Source organism: Hyla sarda, unplaced genomic scaffold, assembly GCF_029499605.1.
Source record: "Hyla sarda isolate aHylSar1 unplaced genomic scaffold, aHylSar1.hap1 scaffold_85, whole genome shotgun sequence".
Lineage (NCBI taxonomy): Eukaryota > Metazoa > Chordata > Amphibia > Anura > Hylidae > Hyla > Hyla sarda.
The window spans coordinates 207944-231410 of NW_026610877.1; the positions used below are offsets into that span (position 1 = coordinate 207944).

The 23467-nt window shown below is 45.3% G+C and overlaps 1 protein-coding gene across 2 annotated transcripts in view; it reads left to right on the forward strand.

The window, feature by feature from the left end:
- Positions 1-1484: 1484 nt before the first annotated feature.
- LOC130347721 (transcription factor SOX-5-like) overlaps positions 1485-23467 on the forward strand; it is a 335063-nt gene continuing 313080 nt past the window's right edge. The window contains exons 1-2 of one of the 2 annotated variants that reach the window (XM_056554667.1): positions 1485-2445; positions 4672-4843. The gene's annotated coding sequence lies outside the window, so the exon portion shown is untranslated. The remainder of the gene's footprint in view (positions 2446-4671; positions 4844-23467) is intronic. The other variant, XM_056554668.1, reaches the window with a different exon arrangement.

The following is a 23467-nucleotide window of genomic DNA, read 5'->3' on the forward strand; positions in this document are numbered from 1 at the left end:
CAGAAAAGAGACAGAAGAGAGACAGAAAAGAAGAGACAGAAGAGAAAAGAGACAGAAGAGAAAAGAGACAGAAGAGAAAAGAGACAGAGGAGAAAAGAGACAGAGGAGAAAAGAGACAGAAAAGAGACAGAAGAGAAAAGAGACAGAGGAGAAAAGAGACAGAAAAGAAGAGACAGAAGAGAAAAGAGACAGAAAAGAAGAGACAGAAGAGAAAAGAGACAGAAGAGAAAAGAGACAGAGGAGAAAAGAGACAGAAAAGAAGAGACAGAAGAGAAAAGAGACAGAAAAGAAGAGACCGAAGAGAAAAGAGACAGAAAAGAAGAGACAGAAGAGAAAAGAGACAGAAAAGAGACAGAAGAGAAAAGAGACAGAGAAGAGACAGAAGAGAAAAGAAACAGAAAAGAGACAGAGGAGAAAAGAGACAGAGGAGAAGAGACAGAAAAGAGACAGAGGAGAAAAGAGACAGAGAAGAGACAGAAGAGAGACAGAAAAGAGACAGAGGAGAAAAGAGACAGAGGAGAAAAGAGACAGAGGAGAAGAGACAGAAAAGAGACAGAAGAGAAAAGAGACAGAAAAGAAACAGAAGAGAAAAGAGACAGAAAAGAGACAGAAGAGAAAAGAAACAGAAAAGAGACAGAGGAGAAAAGAGACAGAAAAGAAAAGAGACAGAAAAAAAGAGACAGAGGAGATAAGAGACAGAGGAGAAAAGAGACAGAGAAGAGAGACAGAGAAGAAAAAAGACAGAGAGAGAGAAGAGACAGTCACTGCACAGAGAGAGAAGGGACAGTCATTGCACAGAGAATAGACAGTCACTGCACAGAGGGGAGAGAAGAGACAGTCACTGCACAGAGAGAGAAGGGACAGTCATTGCACAGAGAATAGACAGTCACTGCACAGAGGGGAGAGAAGAGACAGTCACTGCACAGAGGGGAGAGAATAGACAGTCACTACACAGAGGAGAGAGAAAAGACAGTCACTGCACAGAGGAGAGAGAAGAGACAGTCACTGCACAGAGGAGAGATAAGAGACAGTGACTGCACAGAGGAGAGAGAAGAGACAGTCACTGCACAGAGGAGAGAGAAAAGACAGTCACTGCACAGAGGAGAGAGAAGAGACAGTCACTGCACAGAGGAGAGATAAGAGACAGTGACTGCACAGAGGAGAGAGAAGAGACAGTCCCTGCACAGAGGAGAGATAAGAGACAGTGACTGCACAGAGGAGAGAGAAGAGACAGTCACTGCACAGGGGAGAGAGAAGAGACAGTGACTGCACAGGGGAGAGAGAAGAGACAGTGACTGCACAGAGGAGAGAGAAGAGACAGTCACTGCACAGAGGAGAGAGAAGAGACAGTCACTGCACAGAGGAGAGAGAAGAGACAGTCACTGCACAGGCTAGAGAGAAGAGACAGTCACTGCACAGAGGAGAGAGAAGAGACAGTGACTGCACAGAGGAGAGAGAAGAGACAGTCACTGCACAGAGGAGAGAGAAGAGACAGTCACTGCACAGAGGAGAGAGAAGAGACAGTGACTGCACAGAGGAGAGAGAAGAGACAGTTACTGCACAGAGGAGAGAGAAGAGACTGTCACTGCACAGGGGAGAGAGAAGAGACAGTGACTGCACAGAGGAGAGAGAAGAGACAGTCACTGCACAGGGGAGAGAGAAGAGACAGTCACTGCACAGGGGAGAGAGAAGAGACAGTCACTGCACAGGGGAGAGAGAAGAGACAGTGACTGCACAGAGGAGAGAGAAGAGACAGTCACTGCACAGAGGAGAGAGAAGAGACAGTCACTGCACAGGGGAGAGAGAAGAGACAGTCACTGCCCAGGGGAGAGAGAAGAGACAGTCACTGCACAGAGGAGAGAGAAGAGACAGTGACTGCACAGGGGAGAGAGAAGAGACAGTCACTGCACAGAGGAGAGAGAAGAGACAGTCACTGCACAGAGGAGAGAGAAGAGACAGTCACTGCACAGAGGAGAGAGAAGAGACAGTCACTGCACAGGGGAGAGAGAAGAGACAGTGACTTCACAGAGGAGAGAGAAGAGACAGTCACTGCACAGAGGAGAGAGAAGAGACAGTCACTGCACAGAGGAGAGAGAAGAGACAGTGACTGCACAGAGGAGAGAGAAGAGACAGTCACTGCACAGGGGAGAGAGAAGAGACAGTCCCTGCACAGAGGAGAGAGAAGAGACAGTCACTGCACAGAGGAGAGAGAAGAGACAGTCACTGCACAGAGGAGAGAGAAGAGACAGTGACTGCACAGAGGAGAGAGAAGAGACAGTCACTGCACAGAGGAGAGAGAAGAGACAGTGACCACAGTCTGGGGAGAGCGGCCGCAGGGAGGAGAGCTCAGCAGCACCGAGAGTGACAGAGAGACCGTCACTACACACCTGGGGAGACATGTGGAGAGACAGCACCGAGTGACCAGGACTAAAGTGCCCCCCATAGGTGAGAGAGCGCATGACAGTGTGTGTGTGTGTGAGAGAGAGAGAGAGAGAGAGAGAGAGAGAGAGCACAGAGTACAGATAGAGCTGAGAGTAGACAGTTCAGAGAGTATAGAGTGCAGGTAGACAGTGCAGAGAGAGTATAGAGTGTACGGATAGTGCATAGAGTATAGAGTGTAGAGAGAGAGTATATAGAGTGCAGACAGTGCAGAGAGAGAGTATATAGAGTGCAGACAGTGCAGAGAGAGAGTATATAGAGTGCAGACAGTGCAGAGAGAGAGTATATAGAGTGCAGACAGTGCAGAGAGAGAGTATATAGAGTGCAGACAGTGCAGAGAGAGAGTATATAGAGTGCAGACAGTGCAGAGAGAGAGTATATAGAGTGCAGACAGTGCAGAGAGAGAGTATATAGAGTGCAGACAGTGCAGAGAGAGAGTATATAGAGTGCAGACAGTGCAGAGAGAGTATATAGAGTGCAGACAGTGCAGAGAGAGAGTATATAGAGTGCAGACAGTGCAGAGAGAGTATATAGAGTGCAGACAGTGCAGAGAGAGAGTATATAGAGTGCAGGCAGTGCAGAGAGAGAGAGTATATAGAGTGCAGACAATGCAGAGAGAGTATAGAGTGCAGACAGTGCAGAGAGAGAGTATAGAGTGCAGAGAGTATAGAGTGTAGACAGTGCAGAGAGTATAGAGTGTAGACAGTGCAGAGAGTATAGAGTGCAGAGAGTATAGAGTGCAGAGAGTATAGAGTGTAGACAGTGCAGAGAGTATAGAATGCAGAGAGTATAGAGTGCAGAGAGTATAGAGTGTAGACAGTGCAGAGAGTATAGAATGCAGAGAGTATAGAGTGCAGAGAGTATAGAGTGCAGAGAGTATAGAGTGTAGACAGTGCAGAGAGTATAGAGTGTAGACAGTGCAGAGAGTATAGAGTGTAGACAGTGCAGAGAGTATAGAGTGCAGAGAGTATAGAGTGCAGACAGTGCAGAGAGTATAGAGTGTAGACAGTGCAGAGAGTATAGAGTGCAGAGAGTATAGAGTGCAGAGAGTATAGAGTGCAGACAGTGCAGAGAGTATAGAGTGTAGACAGTGCAGAGAGTATAGAATGCAGAGAGTATAGAGTGCAGAGAGTATAGAGTGCAGAGAGTATAGAGTGCAGACAGTGCAGAGAGTATAGAGTGCAGACAGTGCAGAGAGTATAGAGTGCAGACAGTGCAGAGAGTATAGAGTGCAGAGAGTATAGAGTGCAGAGAGTATAGAGTGCAGAGAGTATAGAGTGCAGAGAGTATAGAGTATAGAGTGCAGACAGTGCAGAGAGTATAGAGTGCAGAGAGTATAGAGTGCAGAGTATAGAGTGCAGAGAGTATAGAGTGCAGAGAGTATAGAGTATAGAGTGCAGACAGTGCAGAGAGTATAGAGTGCAGAGTATAGAGTGCAGAGTATAGAGTGCAGAGAGTATAGAGTGCAGAGAGTATAGAGTATAGAGTGCAGACAGTGCAGAGAGTATAGAGTATAGAGTGCAGACAGTGCAGAGAGTATAGAGTGCAGAGAGTATAGAGTGCAGAGTGCAGAGAGTATAGAGTGCAGAGAGTATAGAGTGCAGAGAGTATAGAGTGCAGAGAGTATAGAGTGCAGAGAGTATAGAGTGCAGAGAGTATAGAGTGCAGAGAGTATAGAGTGTAGACAGTGCAGAGAGTATAGAGTGCAGACAGTGCAGAGAGTATAGAGTGCAGAGAGTATAGAGTGCAGAGAGTATAGAGTGCAGACAGTGCAGAGAGTATAGAGTGTAGACAGTGCAGAGAGTATAGAGTGCAGACAGTGCAGAGAGTATAGAGTGTAGACAGTGCAGAGAGTATAGAGTGCGGTCCCCGCGGCCCCTCCGCTCCCTCTCCTCCTGGGAACAATGTGTGATTGTGGTGCGGGGTGTCCGGGGCGGCCCGGGTTGTGGGCGGGGGCCGGCGGTCCCTGCTCCTGCTGATCGCCGCTCTCTCTCTCTCTCTCTCTCTCTCTCTCTCTCTCTCTCCGTCCGTCTGTCCCGGAGCAGTGTGCCGGCACCGGGGACAGCAGAGGGGGCGCTCCCTGCACTCGGCCCCGCACTGCTGCTGGCCCTTTAAGAATCTGGTCAAGCACTTGGAGTGGTGTGAGAGTCACAGAGAGAAAGAGACAGAAGAGAGAGTGAGGGGTAGAGAGAAGAGACGGCTCCGGGGATCACACTCTGGACTCATTGACAGGTTCCCTCCAGCGATCAGAGGTGGCGTCTGCGACAAAGGGACATTGTGCGCCGATCCGCTCCGACAGCGACGACAGCGACAGCAGCGATAGCAGCGACAGCAGCGACAGCGACAGCGACAGGGACAGGGACAGCATGCTCACCGAGCCCGACGCTCCGCCGGAGTTTGAGAGGTGAGTGCCCCCGATTGTCGGCTCCTACTGTGCCCCCGATTGTCGGCTCCTACTGTGCCCCCGATTGTCGGCTCCTACTGTGCCCCCGATTGTCGGCTCCTACTGTGCCCCCGATTGTCGGCTCCTACTGTGCCCCCGATTGTCGGCTCCTACTGTGCCCCCGATTGTCGGCTCCCCCTGCTGTGCCCCCGATTGTCGGCTCCTACTGTGCCCCGATTGTCGGCTCCTACTGTGCCCCGATTGTTGGATTTCTCTACTGTGCCCCCAACTGTGCCCGCTGCCTGAGTAGCTACTCACAACTGGGACTTTCTTTCCTGCTGGACCTTAACTCAGGCTCTGTCCTTATACAGGGACCACCACCTGATCCCCAGACTCTGTCCTTATACAGGGACCACCACCTGATCCCCAGACTCTGTCCTTATACAGGGACCACCACCTGATCCCCAGACTCTGTCCTTATACAGGGACCACCACCTGATCCCCAGACTCTGTCCTTATACAGGGACCACCACCTGATCCCCAGACTCTGTCCTTATACAGGGACCACCACCTGATCCCCAGACTCTGTCCTTATACAGGGACCACCACCTGATCCCCAGACTCTGTCCTTATACAGGGACCACCACCTGATCCCCAGACTCTGTCCTTATACAGGGACCACCACCTGATCCCCAGACTCTGTCCTTATACAGGGACCACCACCTGATTCCCAGACTCTGTCCTTATACAGGGACCACCACCTGATCCCCAGACTCTGTCCTTATACAGGGACCACCACCTGATCCCCAGACTCTGTCCTTATACAGGGACCACCACCTGATCCCCAGACTCTGTCCTTATACAGGGACCACCACCTGATCCCCAGACTCTGTCCTTATACAGGGACCACCACCTGATCCCCAGACTCTGTCCTTATACAGGGACCACCACCTGATCCCCAGACTCTGTCCTTATACAGGGACCACCACCTGATCCCCAGACTCTGTCCTTATACAGGGACCACCACCTGATCCCCAGACTCTGTCCTTATACAGGGACCACTGCCTTATCCATAGACTTAGTCCTTATACAGGGACCTCCAGCTGATACCCTGGACTGTGTCCTTCTACAGGGACCCTTTATAGTCCATTATGTACTCCTTATACTTAGTCCTTATACAGGGACCTATAGCCTAGTCCCTTACATATTCCATATACCTAGTCCTTATACAGGGACCATTGCCTGCTGTGTATTCTGATCTTTAGCTCTGGATCTGGTCCCCATGTGTCCTTGTCTTTGCTCCGATCTCTTCTCTGATCCTTCTATACAGAGTCTGTGCCCCAGGTCTGGTCCTTATACAGGGACTTCTTACCGGCTCTTCCTATAAGCTCCAGATCTCCCCGGTGGTTTCGTGTGTGATCTCTGCTCCTGTAGACCTCCTGCAGGGGGACCCATTGCTCCCTCTATAAGCGGCTCCCGTGTCTTGTGCTCCATGTGTGGCCCCTGTAGGTTCCCAGGGCTCCGCTAAGTTGTTGTGGAGTGCGGCCATCTGCCCGGAATGAGCCCAGAGCTCCCTCTCCCATACAGCACCCTACTCCTCCTCTCCCATACAGCACCCTACTCCTCCGCATACAGCACCCTACTCCTCCGCTCCGCATACAGCACCCTACTCCTCCGCATACAGCACCCTACTCCTCCGCTCCGCATACAGCACCCTACTCCTCCGCATACAGCACCCTACTCCTCCGCTCCGCATACAGCACCCTACTCCTCCGCTCCGCATACAGCACCCTACTCCTCCGCTCCTTATACAGCACCCTACTCCTCCGCTCCTTATACAGCACCCTACTCCTCCGCTCCTTATACAGCACCCTACTCCTCCGCTCCGCATACAGCACCCTACTCCTCCTCTCCCATACAGTACCCTACTCCTCCTCTCCCATACAGCACCCTACTCCTCCGCATACAGCACCCTACTCCTCCGCTCCTTATACAGCACCCTACTCCTCCGCTCCGCATACAGCACCCTACTCCTCCGCATACAGCACCCTACTCCTCCGCTCCGCATACAGCACCCTACTCCTCCGCTCCTTATACAGCACCCTACTCCTCCGCTCCTTATACAGCACCCTACTCCTCCTCTCCCATACAGCACCCTACTCCTCCGCATACAGCACCCTACTCCTCCGCTCCGCATACAGCACCCTACTCCTCCGCATACAGCACCCTACTCCTCCGCTCCGCATACAGCACCCTACTCCTCCGCATACAGCACCCTACTCCTCCGCTCCGCATACAGCACCCTACTCCTCCGCTCCTTATACAGCACCCTACTCCTCCGCTCCTTATACAGCACCCTACTCCTCCGCTCCTTATACAGCACCCTACTCCTCCGCTCCTTATACAGCACCCTACTCCTCCGCTCCTTATACAGCACCCTACTCCTCCGCATACAGCACCCTACTCCTCCGCTCCGCATACAGCATCCTACTCCTCCGCTCCTTATACAGCACCCTACTCCTCCGCTCCTTATACAGCACCCTACTCCTCCGCTCCGCATACAGCACCCTACTCCTCCGCATACAGCACCCTACTCCTCCGCATACAGCACCCTACTCCTCCGCATACAGCACCCTACTCCTCCGCTCCCATACAGCACCCTACTCCTCCGCATACAGCACCCTACTCCTCCGCTCCCATACAGCACCCTACTCCTCCGCATACAGCACCCTACTCCTCCTCTCCCATACAGCACCCTACTCCTCCGCATACAGCACCCTACTCCTCCGCTCCCATACAGCACCCTACTCCTCCGCATACAGCACCCTACTCCTCCGCTCCGCATACAGCACCCTACTCCTCCGCTCCCATACAGAACCCTACTCCTCCGCATACAGCACCCTACTCCTCCTCTCCCATACAGCACCCTACTCCTCCGCTCCGCATACAGCACCCTACTCCTCCGCTCCCATACAGAACCCTACTCCTCCGCATACAGCACCCTACTCCTCCTCTCCCATACAGCACCCTACTCCTCCGCATACAGCACCCTACTCCTCCGCATACAGCACCCTACTCCTCCTCTCCCATACAGCACCCTACTCCTCCGCATACAGCACCCTACTCCTCCGCTCCGCATACAACACCCTACTCCTCCGCTCCTTATACAGCACCCTACTCCTCCGCTCCTTATACAGCACCCTACTCCTCCTCTCCTTATACAGCACCCTACTCCTCCTTATACAGCACCCTACTCCTCCGCTCCGCATACAGCACCCTACTCCTCCGCTCCGCATACAGCACCCTACTCCTCCGCTCCTTATACAGCACCCTACTCCTCCGCTTCTTATACAGCACCCTACTCCTCCGCTCCTTATACAGCACCCTACTCCTCCGCTCCACATACAGCACCCTACTCCTCTGCCTACAGCACCCTACTCCTCCGCTCCGCATACAGCACCCTACTCCTCCGCATACAGCACCCTACTCCTCCGCATACAGCACCCTACTCCTCCGCATACAGCACCCTACTCCTCCGCATACAGCACCCTACTCCTCCGCATACAGCACCCTACTCCTCCGCATACAGCACCCTACTCCACCGCATACAGCACCCTACTCCTCCTCTCCTTATACAGCTCCCTACTCCTCCGCATACAGCACCCTACTCCTCCGCATACAGCACCCTACTCCTCCGCATACAGCACCCTACTCCTCCGCATACAGCACCCTACTCCTCCGCATACAGCACCCTACTCCTCCGCATACAGCACCCTACTCCTCCGCTCTGTTGCTCTGTTCTGTGCTCCTTTCTGTCAGTCATAGTTTTATTCTGTATAATATTGTCCTATGTGATTATAATAAGATGACAGGATTCTTTGCCTGTAAGTGATTATAGTGCTACCTGATCCTGAGTGATCTGCACCCTAAGGTCTGCTCCTCCTGAGGTTACGAGGTACTTGTCATGGTACTGCACCCTGAGCTCTGCTCTTACTGCGGGTTTCGGTGTGTTTGTGATGGTTCTATCCCTGATGCTTAGTTTCCGTACCCTGAGGTCTGCTCCCCCTGCGGGTTTCAGGGGTGTTTGTGGTGGTTCTGCCCCCTGAGGTCTGCTCCCCCTTCGGGTTTCGGGGGTGTTTGTGGTGGTTCTGCCCCCTGAGGTCTGCTCCCCCTGCGGGTTTCGGGGGTGTTTGTGGTGGTTCTGCCCCCTGAGGTCTGCTCCCCCTGCGGGTTTCGGGGGTGTTTGTGGTGGTTCTGCCCCCCGAGGTCTGCTCCCCCTGCGGGTTTCGGGGGTGTTTGTGGTGGTTCTGCCCCCTGAGGTCTGCTCCCCCTGCGGGTTTCGGGGGTGTTTGTGGTGGTTCTACCACCCGAGGTCTGCTCCCCCTGCGGGTTTCAGGGGTGTTTGTTGTGGTTCTGCCCCCTGAGGTCTGCTCCCCCTGCGGGTTTCGGGGGTGTTTGTGGTGGTTCTGCCCCCTGAGGTCTGCTCCCCCTGCGGGTTTCGGGGGTGTTTGTGGTGGTTCTGTCCCCCCGAGGTCTGCTCCCCCTGCGGGTTTCGGGGGTGTTTGTGGTGGTTCTGCCCCCCGAGGTCTGCTCCCCCTGCGGGTTTCGGGGGTGTTTGTGGTGGTTCTGCCCCCTTGTCTGCTCCCCCTGTGGGTTTCGGGGGTGTTTGTGGTGGTTCTGCCCCCCGAGGTCTGCTCCCCCTGCGGGTTTCGGGTGTTTGTGGTGGTTCTGCCCCCCGAGGTCTGCTCCCCCTGCGGGTTTCGGGGGTGTATGTGGTGGTTCTGCCCCCTGTGGCTCTCCCGGCAGCGCGGCCTTGTTTTACTGTTTTACATGTGACAATGTGCGACATCCAGGGATTCCAGCCTCTTATCCTCTTTATCGCTGACATTTTCTGGCATTTTGGGCCAATGTCTATTTTTTCTTCACATATAAAGCCTTGGTGCGCGGCAGCGGAGACGAATTTATTGAACGTTTCTCTCCCTGTTCGCAGCCTCGTAACAATGTATCAGGCACTTCCCCGTTTTACATTTTTTCCTGGGAACAAAGGTCAGTGTTCTCGGGGCTCCCGGCTGGATCCTCCTGCTCGTGACCCGCTCTTTCCCGTGGCGTGTAATACGGATGTGACTGCGCTTTATTGGTGGGGGGGGGGGGGGAGAGAATGGACAAATCTTTTACAAAGTTGTGACTTTCCGTGTTAAATTTGAGCCGCAGCCTCTGAGTTTATTCCGTGGAGTCTCATTCGCTGGAGTTTCGCTCTGTTACCTTTGGTTATTTTCCTCTTGTATCTTTATGGGAATCAGACGCAGTCAGAGATCGGATTATTGGGGGGGGGGGGGTTCTTGGATTGTGCTGTGTCAGGGGGGCCGTGTGTAGGGATCCAGGTGACGTCTTGGGATCAGGATATCCAGAAATGGATTGGAGGGAAGATCTGTGAGATCTTCTAAAGATCCAAATATTTACAGGATAGATGTTATTTGTGGTCTATTGATACATTGTATCTTTGTATAGAATGTGCAGAATAAAAGAAGGACATTTTGTATTGGATAAAACCTTCAGGTAACAGGATATGTCACCTATTCTACAAGGATCCAAATATTTACAGGATACATTGTAACAATCCACCAGATACAATCTGTCCTGATATAGAATGTAGAGAATACGAGAAAGAAACGTATTATTGTCTGATGCCTTCAGCTATGAGGATACGGCAGATGTTCTATAAAGTTCCAAATATTTACAGGATAGATACATTGTATGGAGGTAAAGAATGTGCAATATACAGGGAAGAAGCTTAGTATTGTATGAAGCCTTTAGCTATTAGAATATGTCAAATGTTCCATAAGGATCCAAATATTTACAGAACAGATAGAGTGTTTGTAATGGATTGATACATTGTATCCAGATCTATATATAGATATAGAAACCTTCTACTATTAGGATCAAGACATATTCTCTAAAGATCCAGAAATATTACTGGATAGATACAATGTATCAATAAACCAGAAATGATGTATCTAATGTATCTAGATCTAGAACGTACAGAATATGAGTCAGAAACCTTCTACTATTAGGATAAAGACATATTCTCTAAAGATCCAGAAATATTACTGGATAGATACAATGTATCAATAAACCAGAAATGATGTATCTAATGTATCTAGATATAGAACGTACAGTATACAGGGACGTTACCTAATATTGTCTGATGCCTTCAGTTATGCGGATATGTTAGATGTTCTATAAGGATCCAAATATTTACAGGATAGATAGATTGTATCCGGTGGATTGATACATTGTATCTAGATATATAACGTACAGTATACAGGGAAGAAACACGTTATTGGATGAAGCCTTTAGCTATTCAGAGATGTTATATTAGGGTCAAGACATATTTTATAAAGATCCAGAAAATTACAAGATACAATGTATCAATAAACCAGAAATGATGTACCTAATGTATCTAGAATGTATAATATATAGAATGTATAGTATACAGCAGTGGTCTTCAACCTGCGGACCTCCAGATGTTGCAAAACTACAACTCCCAGCATGCCCGCAGGTTATTATGTATCAATGATCTATATACATATACATATATATATATATATATATATATATATATATATATACTCACAGGTTATTATGTATCACTGATCTATATAGACCCCAATATATATATATACTGACAGGTTATTATGTATCACTGATCTATATAGACCCCAATATATATATACTGACAGGTTATTATGTATCACTGATCTATATAGACCCCAATATATATATACTCACAGGTTATTATGTATCAATGATCTATATAGACCCCAATATATATATATACTGACAGGTTATTATGTATCAATCATCTATATAGACCCCAATATATATATATACTGACAGGTTATTATGTATCACTGATCTATATAGACCCCAATATATATATATATACTGACAGGTTATTATGTATCAATCATCTATATAGACCCCAATATATATATATACTCACAGGTTATTATGTATCAATCATCTATATAGACCCCAATATATATATATCCTCACAGGTTATTATGTTTCAATGATCTATATCAGTGGTCTTCAACCTGCGGACCTCCAGATGTTGCAAAACTACAACTCCCAGCATGCCCGGACAGCCAACGGCTGTCCGGGCATGCTGGGAGTTGTAGTTTTGCAACATCTGGAGGTCCGCAGGTTGAAGACCACTGGTATACAGGGACGTTACCTATTATTGTCTGATGCCTTCAGTTATGAGGATATGTTAGATGTTCTATAAGGATCCAAATATTTAGATAGATTGTATCCGGTGGATTGATACATTGTATCTAGATATATGATGTAGAGTATACAGGGAAGATACGCGTTATTGGATGAAGCCTTCAGCTATTAGGATCATGTTATTCAGAGATGTTATATTGGGGTCAGGACATGTGACTTGTTCTATAAGGGTCCAGATATTTCAGGATGGATACATTGTATATTACACAGGAAAGAAACTTTGTATAAACCTCCGGCTTCATGGTGAATGTTATATACAGGTGAAGAGGTTGTGTATTGTATTAGACCGGTCATTATGGGGGTTTTATTAGGGATGAGGATATAACGAGTTACGTTATGTATCTTATATAATGAGAGCGCAGGGGAAGACGTTGTGTAATGTGAGGAGTTATATCAGGATCCGCGTGTATAGGATGAGGGGCATCAGGTAGATGTCTTTTCTTCTGGCCTGTGTAGGGTTAAAGGCGTTGTGTCAGGGTCAGGGGACACAGACGTGTGGGGTCCATGTGTTGTAGTGTTACAGATGGGACAGGCAGGGGACAGAGGCTTCATATTAGGTTTCCTGTAACTTGTAGGATTTATGGGTTTTAAGGCCCGTCGGTGGTGTCAGCGTATGGGTGTTATATTTAGGGTGTGTAGGAATAGCGACTTTGTATTAGGGTTAGGATTTATAGGGTTAAATGCATTCTGACAGTCTCAGCCTGCGGGGTGAGTCAGGGGGGGGTTAACATATGTCAGAATAGTGGGCGGAATAGAGGTTTCCTATGAGTGTTGGGACTTGAGGGGTTAAAGCGACGCTCTTACAGGGGCAGTTTCTATAGGGTCAGGGTTGGGGGGTCCTATATGTGTTCCTGGGGCTGATTATTGGGGTCACCCCTTTCCCTGGAGCAGCTGCTTGTCAGATGTTTCCGCTCTGCGCTGATCTCTCGCTGTCCTGTGCTGCTCCCCGTGGCGGCCGGTGGCGTCCTCATCGCTCCCGGAATATGGATTATTATCCTGCAGGGATTTCTCCGCTCGCTTCCATCCATCCCTGGGAAAGGTTCTCGGCCCCGGAAAGTTCCCTGTAAGTTCTGCCCCTCCGTAGGTTCCTGACTTTATCGGGGGTGCGATGACATTTAGTGGAGCGCCCGTCCAGGCAGTCAGGGGTTAAGGAAGATTGCTGGCGGAGGGTTCGTCGCTCGCTGTCGCCGGACTCGGACATTACATTAGCGGCTGGATGTCCCATATAGAACAATACAGCCGCAGGGTACAGGGAAAATCCGTCAGGAGGAGGCGAGCACTTAGCGCTGTAATGTCCGCCTCACTTAAACACCCACCGCAATGTATTTTGGGGTCATGGCAACAATGGCGAGCGCTGCAATCCTCTTCCCTGTGCCAGGCTGGGGTCCGGCATTGTCAGTGCTGCGCGGGGCTCCCGCCGCGCTCCTCACCTGCTCACCACTTTGTCCTGTTCGCCTAAACGATAAACAAAAAATGAGATCCTTGTTTCCTCGCTGAGATGTTGTTGGGAGACGGGTGAGGGGTGATGTCTGCCATGGCAAAGGGAACATTGTGGAGGTGTGACTGTCCATAGATTAGATACATTGTATCGCTCATCTTCACTGCTAGAACGTAACTTATAACTTCTGCTTGTAGATTAGATACATTGTATCCCTCATCCCCACTGCTAGAATGTAACTTATAATTGTAGATGAGATACATTGTATCCCTCATCTTCACTGCTAGAACGTAACTTATAACTTCTGCTTGTAGATTAGATACATTGTATCCCTCATCTTCACTGCTAGAACGTAATTTATAACTTCTGCTTGTAGATTAGATACATTGTATCCCTCATCCCCACTGCTAGAACGTAACTTATAACTTCTGCTTGTAGATTAGATACATTGTATCCCTCATCCCCACTGCTAGAACGTAACTTATAACTTCTGCTTGTAGATTAGATACATTGTATCCCTCATCCCCACTGCTAGAATGTAACTTATAACTTCTGCTTGTAGATTAGATACATTGTATCCCTCATCTTCACTGCTAGAACGTAATTTATAACTTCTGCTTGTAGATTAGATACATTGTATCCCTCATCTTCACTGCTAGAATGTAAGTTATAACTTCTGCTTGTAGATTAGATACATTGTATCCCTCATCTTCACTGCTAGAATGTAACTTATAACTTCGGCTTGTAGATTAGATACATTGTATCCCTCATCTTCACTGCTAGAATGTAACTTATAACTTCTGCTTGTAGATTAGATACATTGTATCCCTCATCTTCACTGCTAGAATGTAAGTTATAACTTCTGCTTGTAGATTAGATACATTGTATCCCTCATCTTCACTGCTAGAATGTAAGTTATAACTTCTGCTTGTAGATTAGATACATTGTATCCCTCATCTTCACTGCTAGAACGTAACTTATAACTTCTGCTTGTAGATTAGATACATTGTATCCCTCATCCCCACTGCTAGAACGTAACTTATAATTGTAGATTAGATACATTGTATCGCTCATCTTCACTGCTAGAACGTAACTTATAACTTCTGCTTGTAGATTAGATACATTGTATCCCTCATCCCCACTGCTAGAATGTAACTTATAATTGTAGATGAGATACATTGTATCCCTCATCCCCACCGCTAGAATGTAACTTATAACTTCGGCTTGTAGATTAGATACATTGTATCCCTCATCTTCACTGCTAGAATGTAACTTATAACTTCTGCTTGTAGATTAGATACATTGAATCCCTCATCTTCACTGCTAGAACGTAACTTATAACTTCTGCTTGTAGATTAGATACATTGTATCCCTCATCTTCACTGCTAGAATGTAACTTATAATTGTAGATTAAATACATTGTATCGCTCATCTTCACTGCTAGAACGTAATTTATAATTGTAGATTAGATACATTGTATCCCTCATCTTCACTGCTAGAATGTAACTTATAATTGTAGATTAGATACATTGTATCGCTCATCTTCACTGCTAGAACGTAACTTATAACTTCTGCTTGTAGATTAGATACACTGTATCCCTCATCCCCACTGCTAGAACGTAACTTATAATTGTAGATGAGATACATTGTATCGCTCATCTTCACTGCTAGAATGTAACTTATAACTTCTGCTTGTAGATTAGATACATTGTATCCCTCATCTTCACTGCTACAATGTAACTTATAACTTCGGCTTGTAGATTAGATACATTGTATCCCTCATCTTCACTGCTAGAATGTAACTTATAACTTCGGCTTGTAGATTAGATACATTGTATCCCTCATCTTCACTGCTAGAACGTAATTTATAACTTCTGCTTGTAGATTAGATACATTGTATCCCTCATCCCCACTGCTAGAATGTAACTTATAATTGTAGATTAGATACATTGTATCCCTCATCCCCACTGCTAGAATGTAATTTATAACTTCTGCTTGTAGATTAGATACATTGTATCCCTCATCCCCACTACTAGAATGTAACTTATAATTGTAGATTAGATACATTGTATCCCTCATCCCCACTGCTAGAATGTAACTTATAACTTCTGCTTGTAGATTAGATACATTGTATCCCTCATCCCCACTGCTAGAATGTAACTTATAACTTCTGCTTGTAGATTAGATACATTGTATCGCTCATCTTCACTGCTAGAACGTAACTTAACTTCTGCTTGTAGATTAGATACATTGTATTCCTCATCCCCACTGCTAGAATGTAACTTATAATTGTAGATGAGATACATTGTATCCCTCATCCCCACTGCTACAATGTAACTTATAACTTCTGCTTGTAGATTAGATACATTGTATCCCTCATCCCCACTGCTAGAATGTAATTTATAACTTCTGCTTGTAGATTAGATATATTGTATCCCTCATTCCCATTGCTAGAATGTAACTTATAACTTCTGCTTGTAGATTAGATACATTGTATCCCTCATCTTCACTGCTAGAATGTAACTTATAACTTCGGCTTGTAGATTAGATACATTGTATCCCTCATCTTCACTGCTAGAATGTAACTTATAACTTCTGTTTGTAGATTAGATACATTGTATCCCTCATCTTCACTGCTAGAACGTAACTTATAACTTCTGCTTGTAGATTAGATACATTGTATCCCTCATCCCCACTGCTAGAATGTAACTTATAATTGTAGATTAGATACATTGTATCCCTCATCCCCACTGCTAGAATGTAATTTATAACTTCTGCTTGTAGATTAGATACATTGTATCCCTCATCCCCACTGCTAGAATGTAACTTATAATTGTAGATTAGATACATTGTATTCCTCATCCCCACTGCTAGAATGTAATTTATAACTTCTGCTTGTAGATTAGATACATTGTATCGCTCATCTTCACTGCTAGAACGTAACTTATAACTTCTGCTTGTAGATTAGATACATTGTATCCCTCATCCCCACTACTAGAATGTAACTTATAATTGTAGATTAGATACATTGTATCCCTCATCCCCACTGCTAGAATGTAACTTATAACTTCTGCTTGTAGATTAGATACATTGTATCCCTCATCCCCACTGCTAGAATGTAACTTATAACTTCTGCTTGTAGATTAGATACATTGTATCGCTCATCTTCACTGCTAGAACGTAACTTATAACTTCTGCTTGTAGATTAGATACATTGTATCCCTCATCCCCACTGCTAGAATGTAACTTATAATTGTAGATGAGATACATTGTATCGCTCATCTTCACTGCTAGAACGTAACTTATAACTTCTGCTTGTAGATTAGATACATTGTATCCCTCATCCCCACTGCTACAATGCAACTTATAACTTCTGCTTGTAGATTAGATACATTGTATCCCTCATCCCCACTGCTAGAACGTAACTTATAATTGTAGATTAGATACATTGTATCCCTCATCCCCACTGCTAGAATGTAACTTATAACTTCTGCTTGTAGATTAGATACATTGTATCCCTCATCCCCACTGCTAGAACGTAACTTATAACTTCTGCTTGTAGATTAGATACATTGTATTCCTCATCCCCACTGCTAGAATGTAACTTATAACTTCTGCTTGTAGATTAGATACATTGTATCCCTCATCCCCACTGCTAGAATGTAACTTATAACTTCTGCTTGTAGATTAGATACATTGTATCCCTCATCCCCACTGCTAGAATGTAATTTATAACTTCTGCTTGTAGATTAGATACATTGTATCCCTCATCCCCACTGCTACAATGCAACTTATAACTTCTGCTTGTAGATTAGATACATTGTATCCCTCATCCCCACTGCTAGAACGTAACTTATAATTGTAGATTAGATACATTGTATCCCTCATCCCCACTGCTAGAATGTAACTTATAACTTCTGCTTGTAGATTAGATACATTGTATCCCTCATCCCCACTGCTAGAACGTAACTTATAACTTCTGCTTGTAGATTGGATACATTGTATTCCTCATCCCCACTGCTAGAATGTAACTTATAACTTCTGCTTGTAGATTAGATACATTGTATCCCTCATCCCCACTGCTAGAATGTAACTTATAACTTCTGCTTGTAGATTAGATACATTGTATCCCTCATCCCCACTGCTACAATGCAACTTATAACTTCTGCTTGTAGATTAGATACATTGTATCCCTCATCCCCACTGCTAGAACGTAACTTATAATTGTAGATTAGATACATTGTATCCCTCATCCCCACTGCTAGAATGTAACTTATAACTTCTGCTTGTAGATTAGATACATTGTATCCCTCATCCCCACTGCTAGAACGTAACTTATAACTTCTGCTTGTAGATTAGATACATTGTATTCCTCATCCCCACTGCTAGAATGTAACTTATAACTTCTGCTTGTAGATTAGATACATTGTATCCCTCATCCCCACTGCTAGAATGTAACTTATAACTTCTGCTTGTAGATGAGATACATTGTATCCCTCATCCCCACTGCTAGAATGTAACTTATAACTTCTGCTTGTAGATTAGATACATTGTATCCCTCATCCCCACTGCTACAATGTAACTTATAACTTCTGCTTGTAGATTAGATACATTGTATACATCATTGTTACAATGTAACTTAGAACTTCTCTTTGTAGATGAGATACATTGTATCCCCAAATCCAGTGTAATAATGTAAATGATAACTTTTGTGTGTAGATGAGATACATTGTATCCCATGTCCCCAATGTTATGATGTAAGGTATAACTCCTCTGCTCATTGATGAGATACGTTGTATCCCCTCCAGGTCAGTGATCAGCGGTGCAGGACGCCCCCGGGGTTTGTACTTTCTAATTACAATGTAACTTCTCTGTCTGGAGATTAGATACATTGTTGCAATTACTCCCCCCATCTCTCCTGATGGATTCAGTCTGGATTCTTATCTGATTCCCACAATTAGATTGTATGAGGGGGGGGGGGGGGGGGTGATCCCCTCCCCCGCCCGGCAGACCCCCCCCTTGGGCTGATCTATGGGAGCGGAGCTGCTACTGGAGATCGGCGCTCGTGTTGTATTTGGCTTTTAACACACAGCGATTAAAATACGGGAAAGACTGTCAAAATCTTGTCCCGATAATGAGCGCGTTCCGCGTATGACAGCGCTCCGCATGCCGCGCGCTTCACTCCGAGCGATCGCAGATTAATATTCATCTCCTGCGCTGGGACTGTATGATCTGATACAGCGGAGACTTATCTGTCACATCTTCTCCGGTAATCGCCAAATTCTGATGAGTAATATGAGAAATGATCTGCGTATAGATTCACGCTGACTGATCCGGTCCCAGCCTCGCCATAGGAGCTAACAATCTAGGATTCCTATAGTGACCGCTATGTCCCATTCTACTAAGACCCAGGTGTCACCACGAAAAGAATGGCGCCGTTATGTCCTAACTGTGATACGATGTCAGATTGATACATTGTCACTTCATCACTGTGGTTCTTGCCAGCCCAGTCTCCATACATTGTTACATTGTATCACTGGGGATGATGGGTAGTTACATTGTATCACTGGTGTTGATGTGTAGATACATTGTATCACTGGGGTTGATGTGTAGATACATTGTATCACTGGGGATTGATGTGTAGTTACATTGTATCACTGGTGTTGATGTGTAGATACATTGTATCACTGGGGATGATGTGTAGTTACATTGTATCACTGGGGATGATGGGTAGTTACATTGTATCACTGGGGATGATGTGTAGTTACATTGTATCACTGGGGGGGGGGTGTTGATGTGTAGTTACATTGTATCACTTGGGGGGGGGGGGTTGGTGTGTAGTTACATTGTATCACTGGGGGGGGGGGTGATGTGTAGTTACATTGTATCACTGGGGTTGATGTGTAGTTACATTGTATCACTGGGGTTGATATGTAGTTACATTGTATCACTGGGGGGGGTTTGATGTGTAGTTACATTGTATCACTGGGGTTGATGTATAGTTACATTGTATCACTGGGGTGGATGTATAGTTACATTGTATCACTGGGGGTTGATGTGTAGTTACATTGTATCACTGAGGTTGATGTGTAGTTACATTGTATCACTGGGGTGGATGTATAGTTACATTGTGTCACTGGGGTGGATGTATAGTTACATTGTATCACTGAGGTTGATGTGTAGTTACATTGTATCACTGGGGTTGATGTATAGTTACATTGTATCACTGGGGTGGATGTATAGTTACATTGTATCACTGAGGTTGATGTGTAGTTACATTGTATCACTGGGGTGGATGTATAGTTACATTGTATCACTGGGGTGGATGGGTAGTTACATTGTATCACTGAGGTTGATGTGTAGTTACATTGTGTCACTGGGGTTGATGTATAGTTACATTGTATCACTGGGGGTTGATGTGTAGTTACATTGTATCACTGGGGTGGATGTGTAGTTACATTGTATCACTGGGGGGGGGGGGGTGGATGTATAGTTACATTGTATCACTGGGGTGGATGTATAGTTATATTGTATCACTGGGGTTGATGTATAGTTACATTGTATCACTGGGGTTGATGTGTAGTTACATTGTATCACTGGAGTTGATGTGTAGTTACATTGTATCACTGGGTGGATGTATAGTTACATTGTATCACTGGAGTTGATGTGTAGTTACATTGTATCACTGGGTGGATGTATAGTTACATTGTATCACTGGAGTTGATGTGTAGTTACATTGTATCACTGGGGGGGGGGGGGTTGGATGTATAGTTACATTGTATCACTGGGGTGGATGTATAGTTACATTGTATCACTGGGTGGATGTATAGTTACATTGTATCACTGGGTGGATGTATAGTTACATTGTATCACTGGAGTTGATGTGTAGTTACATTGTATCACTGGAGATGATGTGTAGTTACATTGTATCACTGGAGTTGATGTGTAGTTACATTGTATCACTGGGGTTGATGTGTAGTTACATTGTATCACTGGAGTTGATGTGTAGTTACATTGTATCACTGGGTGGATGTATAGTTACATTGTATCACTGGTGGTTGATGTGTAGTTACATTGTATCACTGGGGTGGATGTGTAGTTACATTGCATCACTGGGGGTTGATGTATAGTTACATTGTATCACTGGGGGTTGATGTGTAATTACATTGTATCACTGGGGTTGATGTGTAGTTACATTGTATCACTGGGGTTGATGTGTAGTTACATTGTATCACTGGGGGTTGATGTGTAGTTACATTGTATCACTGGGGTTGATGTGTAGTTACATTGTATCACTGGAGTTGATGTGTAGTTACATTGTATCACTGGGGGGGGGGTTGATGTGTAGTTACATTGTATCACTGGGGTTGATGTGTAGTTACATTGTATCACTGGAGTTGATGTGTAGTTACATTGTATCACTGGAGTTGATGTGTAGTTACATTGTATCACTGGGTGGATGTGTAGTTACATTGTATCACTGGGGGGGGGGTTGATGTGTAGTTACATTGTATCACTGGGGTTGATGTGTAGTTACATTGTATCACTGGAGTTGATGTGTAGTTACATTGTATCACTGGGGTTGATGTGTAGTTACATTGTATCACTGGGTGGATGTATAGTTACATTGTATCACTGGGGTTGATATGTAGTTACATTGTATCACTGGGGGGGGGGTGGATGTATAGTTACATTGTATCACTGGGGTTGATGTGTAGTTACATTGTATCACTGGAGTTGATGTGTAGTTACATTGCATCACTGGGGGTTGATGTATAGTTACATTGTATCACTGGAGTGGATGTGTAGTTACATTGTATCACTGGGGGTTGATGTATAGTTACATTGTATCACTGGGGTTGATGTGTAGTTACATTGTATCACTGGAGTGGATGTGTAGTTACATTGTATCACTGGGGTGGATGTATAGTTACATTGTGTCACTGGGGTTGATGTATAGTTACATTGTATCACTGGGGTGGATGTATAGTTACATTGTATCACTGGAGTGGATGTATAGTTACATTGTATCACTGGGGGGGTGTGGATGTGTAGTTACATTGTATCACTGGGGGTTGATGTATAGTTACATTGTATCACTGGGGTGGATGTATAGTTACATTGTATCACTGGAGTGGATGTGTAGTTACATTGTATCACTGGGGTGGATGTATAGTTACATTGTGTCACTGGGGTTGATGTATAGTTACATTGTATCACTGGGGGTTGATGTGTAGTTACATTGTATCACTGGGGTTGATGTGTAGGTACATTGTATCACTGGGGTTGATATGTAGTTACATTGCATCACTGGGGTTGATGTGTAGTTACATTGTTTCACTGGGGTTGATGTATAGTTACATTGTATCACTGGGGGGGGTTGATGTGTAGTTACATTGTATCACTGGGTTTGATGTGTAGTTACATTGTATCACTGGTGTTGATGTGTAGTTACATTGTATCACTGGGGGGTTGATGTGCAGTTACATTGTATCACTGGGAGGGGGGTTGATGTGCAGTTACATTGTATCACTGGGAGGGGGGTTGATGTGTAGTTACATTGTATCACTAGGGGCGGATGTGTAGTTACATTGTATCACTGGGGTTGATGTGTAGTTACATTGTATCACTGGAGTGGATGTATAGTTACATTGTATCACTGGTGTTGATGTGCAGTTACATTGTATCACTGGAGTTGATGTGTAGTTACATTGTATCACTGGGGTTGATGTGTAGTTACATTGTATCACTGGAGTTGATGTGTAGTTACATTGTATCACTGGGGATTGATGTGTAGTTACATTGTATCACTTGAGTTGATGTATAGTTACATTGTATCACTGGGGTGGATGTATAGTTACATTGTATCACTGGGGGGGGGTGGATGTATAGTTACATTGTATCACTTGAGTTGATGTATAGTTACATTGTATCACTGGAGTTTATGTATAGTTACATTGTATCACTGGAGTTGATGGGTAGTTACATTGTGTCACTGGGGGTGGATGTATAGTTACATTGTATCACTGGGGGGGGGGGGGTTGACGTGTAGTTACATTGTATCACTGGGGTGGATGTATAGTTACATTGTATCACTGGGGTGGATGTGTAGTTACATTGTATCACTGGGGTGGATGTATAGTTACATTGTATCACTGGGGGGTGGATGTATAGTTACATTGTATCACTGGGGTGGATGTATAGTTACATTGTATCACTGGGTGGATGTATAGTTACATTGTGTCACTGGGGTGGATGTATAGTTACATTGTATCACTGGGTGGATGTATAGTTACATTGTATCACTGGGGTTGATGTGTAGTTACATTGTATCACTGGGGTTGATGTGTAGTTACATTGTATCACTGGGGTGGATGTGTAGTTACATTGTATCACTGGGGTGGATGTGTAGTTACATTGTATCACTGGGGTTGATGGGTAGTTACATTGTATCACTGGGGTGGATGTATAGTTACATTGTATCTCTGGGGTTGATTATTACTTTCTATCGCTGCATTTGATTCCTTATTACTTCGTTTCGCTGGCTTTGTTGTTACTTTTGTGTTTTGTTGTCATCGCAATTTTGATAAATTGTTACTTTGCTTTGGGTTTGATATGTTGTTTTTCTGTTTTTTGTCAGCGCAGACTTGATAATATGTTACATTGTATTGTCATGTCTATTGTTGGCGCAGTCTTGATACATTAAATTGCTGTAGATGTGGTCGTCAAAGTCTTGATTTGTTGTATCGCTGTGTTTGCTGTGGCGGGGTCTTGATACATTATAAGGGTGAGTTTGTTTTCGGCGCAGTCTTTAAACATTGCATTGTGTTGTGGTGGAGTCTTGATATATTGTATCACTGTGTTTTTTGTCAAAGAAGTCTTGATACATTGTATTTCTGTAATAGTTGTCGGCGCTG